General features: G+C 44.4%; 1 long non-coding RNA gene across 2 annotated transcripts; it reads right to left on the reverse strand.

Annotated features, from left to right (window-relative positions):
• Nucleotides 1-1,388: 1,388 nt before the first annotated feature.
• On the reverse strand, nt 1,389-2,748 carry LOC119777715. 2 transcript variants are annotated; one of them, XR_005279953.1, is made up of 5 exons: nt 2,706-2,748; nt 2,110-2,187; nt 1,868-1,948; nt 1,666-1,770; nt 1,389-1,536 (listed from the first exon to the last, which is right to left on the reverse strand). It is a non-coding gene; the product is annotated as an uncharacterized LOC119777715 (long non-coding RNA). The 2 variants fall into 2 exon arrangements; XR_005279952.1 differs by lacking the exon at nt 2,706-2,748 and having other exon boundaries at nt 2,110-2,240.
• Nucleotides 2,749-3,994: the final 1,246 nt, after the last annotated feature.

Here is a 3,994-nt window from a genome sequence, read left to right on the forward strand (position 1 = left end):
GTAGATGTTAACTCCATCCACACAGGTTCCCCACCCACCGCTGGGACCTGATGACCTGTACATGGCTGCATAGGCCAGGTACAGGTCATCAACCACAGATGTAGATGTTAACTCCATCCACACAGGTTCCCCACCCACCGCTGGGACCTGATGACCTGTACATGGCTGCATGGGCCATGTACAGGTCATCAACCACAGTTATAGGTATTAACTCCATCCACACAGGTTCCCCACCCACCCATGGCTGCATAGGCCATGTACAGGTCATCGACCACAGTTATAGGTATTAACTCCATCCACACAGGTTCCCCACCCACTGCTGGGACCTGATGACCTGTACATGGCTGCATGGGTCATGTACAGGTCATCGACCACAGTTATAGGTATTAACTCCATCCACACAGGTTCCCCACCCACTGCTGGGACCTGATGACTTGTACATGGCTGCATGGGCCATGTACAGGTCATCGACCACAGTTATAGGTATTAACTCCATCTACAAATGTGACCCCACCCACCGGTGGGACCTGATGACCTGTACATGGCTGCACGGGTCATGTACAGGTCATCGACCACAGTTATAGGTATTAACTCCATCCACACAGGTTCCCCACCCACTGCTGGGACCTGATGACCTGTACATGGCTGCATAGGCCAGGTACAGTTCATCAACCACAGATGTAGATGTTAACTCCATCCAGACAGGTTCCCCACCCACCGCTGGGACCTGATGACCTGTACATGGCTGCATGGGTCATGTACAGGTCATCGACCACAGTTATAGGTATTAACTCCATCCACACAGGTTCCCCACCCACTGCTGGGACCTGATGACTTGTACATGGCTGCATGGGCCATGTACAGGTCATCGACCACAGTTATAGGTATTAACTCCATCTACAAATGTGACCCCACCCACCGGTGGGACCTGATGACCTGTACATGGCTGCACGGGTCATGTACAGGTCATCGACCACAGTTATAGGTATTAACTCCATCCACACAGGTTCCCCACCCACTGCTGGGACCTGATGACCTGTACATGGCTGCATGGGCCATGTACAGGTCATCGACCACAGTTATAGGTATTAACTCCATCCACACAGGTTCCCCACCCACTGCTGGGACCTGATGACCTGTACATGGCTGCATAGGCCATGTACAGGTCATCAACCACAGATGTAGATGTTAACTCCATCCACACAGGTTCCCCACCCACCGCTGGGACCTGATGACCTGTACATGGCTGCATGGGTCATGTACAGGTCATCGACCACAGTTATAGGTATTAACTCCATCCACACAGGTTCCCCACCCACCGCTGGGACCTGATGACCTGTACATGGCTGCATGGGTCATGTACAGGTCATCGACCACAGTTATAGGTATTAACTCCATCCACACAGGTTCCCCACCCACTGCTGGGACCTGATGACTTGTACATGGCTGCATGGGCCATGTACAGGTCATCGACCACAGTTATAGGTATTAACTCCATCTACAAATGTGACCCCACCCACCGGTGGCACAGCTGACCTGTAAAATGAACACACAACAAACACAGAACTCCACTTAACAACCAAAAAACAAACACTGAAATGTTTTATGAGCAATCCACCCTGTTTAGAATTTAGATCAGGCTCCTTTGAAAGGGGCAAGTTTTACCTGAGCGGCCTTGGTGGAAATGCAGCCTCTCTTGACCGCAGTGGTCTCCAGGCCACAGTCCTCCAGCTCAGGGCACTGACCAGCTGGAGCAGGGGGCGGAGACTGCTGCACACAATGATTAGTTGAGTGAAAAGATGCTAAATGAAGAAAGGTTCATATAGTTAGACAGTTGAAGTTTGGAGGGAAGCAGGGGTGGGCTAACCTTCATTAGCCTTGTCTCATTCATTTTAGGGAGCGTCAGGATGAGGTAGTTCCTGACGCTCTTCCAGCGGCCCAGAAGCTCCTGGAGGTGCTGCCATTGGACCATAATTATAATTTTACTGAAGGCAGTTCACATGAAGTCAGATTATGCAAAATAAAAACATGTATCAGCACTAAAAATGCACTAAATACTGTTGGTGCACATCTAGTGATCTATTTCCCAATAGAACAGGAGGATATTACCGATAGTGCTGATGGCTCTCATCTGCTGAGGAAGCTGGACCTGGGAGCTCTGGCTCCTGCTGAGCTGCTGCTGCTCTCCTGTGGAAAAGACCCAGCAGCAGATCAGAGGACAGGATGAATGAATGGTAACCGGCGCGCGCGCGCCGGCTTTGTTTTTCAAACATATAAATTAAAAATATATAAACGCGGATGTCTGGGGCAGTGATTCAGCTACATGTTATGAATGCTGGCGTACCATAAATGATACATTATGAACAGTTCAGTTTGTGCTTTCAGTCGTTGCCCAAAGGAACTAAAGATCGACGTCATGGATTATGAAAAATAACAACCGAACCTCAGCATAGAAATAAACTCATCACCAATCTCCAAACCTGATAGAGTGTATAAGCACACAATAAACAGCTGGGGATTTTTATCTTAGCACAGGTTACCACAATAAACCACAGAAGGTAACTTTGCTGCCTCGTGTCGGTGAAGTTGCAGCCGGGACGACGGCATACCCGCGCCACTTTGTTTTTAAAACATTTAGATAAAAAATATAACGGCGGATGTCCGGGGGTCAGTTATTCGCCTTCATGTTATGAGTGTTGGCTTACCTCTCAACAAGAGGAACGAACTTTGTGGCCTCGTGTCGGTGAAGTTGCCACCGGAATTGATTCGCCGTGCGGATATGACGTCATACACGCGCCGCTTAGTTTTTAAAACATTTAAATATAAAACATTTATCCATTTTATTCCTTTTAACAGTTAACATTACTGAAATTTCTTTGGAGGGATTCAGACCTAAAAAAAAAGAGAACTTAAGAGAACATCAGCTGTAATTTTTTTAAATGTGTTCTGTGACTGTATGCATACTATCTCCAAAATGGAAGACAAAAAATGAATTTAAAAAAATCAGAACTGCTTTACCTGTTCTCTATTGGTAAACAACATTAATATTTCAAGTCATGTAACTGAGAAACGTTACAGCCAAGTCTCTTTTTTTCTGATCATAGTAGTTTTAAATCTATGGAACGTTTTTCTAAAAGCAGAGTTAGATAAAAAAATATTTAAAGGTTTCAGCTGCCCACACAGCCGGACAAATAAAGTCCAGCCTTAAAATGAAAAGATGTGTACAGAACCCATCTGGAAAAAGCCGGAGGGTTCCTTGTGCATCACAGAAAATAAACCATTTGCAGTCCCACAGGAAAGAAGTGCTTGTTAAAGGGTCCTATGACCCTTTTTATTTTTTTAATAGACATGCAACCAGAGCTAGCGTTGTCACTTCCAAAAAATAACTTTAAAGAAATATCTCACAATATTTAAATATTTTAAATATAGAAATATTTACAAATATAGTTAAGTTTATTGAACAGAGGTCGTCCTGTAGAACATAAATATCTGGCTGGCTTCACTGATGTTTTTTTTATACCATTGGTTCCACAAGCTTGAAATATTTTTTTTTTAACTTGGCTGCATTTGCTGTTTTCAAGATTTGCTACTTTCAAGATACTGCAACAGATTCTAGATTGCACGCTGATTGTACCGATAGCACAAAGATGATCTGAGATTTGAAAACATGAAGCTTAAGTTACTGGAGAACCAGATGCAGATCTCCCACCTATTGAAATCCCCCATTTTAACATAGTTATGCTGAATGATCAGCGCTCCATTTATTGAATGGGGCAAAATAAAAATCAAGATTTAAAATTTTCATGCAAATCCATCAGAGCAGCAGTTGTAAGATTTTGTTATTTAACGTGTAAAAATAGTTTAATCTTGGGCTTTTTATGCAAGAGAGGCACTTTTAGATGGAAAAACACATTTTGAAGTGAGCAAACATCCTCCACAAATGGATTGAGCATGAAAAACAACTCAAGATTGAACAGTCCATGCCACAAAGTTG

The sequence above is a fragment of the Cyprinodon tularosa genome, unplaced genomic scaffold (assembly GCF_016077235.1).
Source record: "Cyprinodon tularosa strain WSP-4 unplaced genomic scaffold, ASM1607723v1 ctg1262, whole genome shotgun sequence".
Classification (NCBI taxonomy): Eukaryota; Metazoa; Chordata; class Actinopteri; order Cyprinodontiformes; family Cyprinodontidae; genus Cyprinodon; species Cyprinodon tularosa.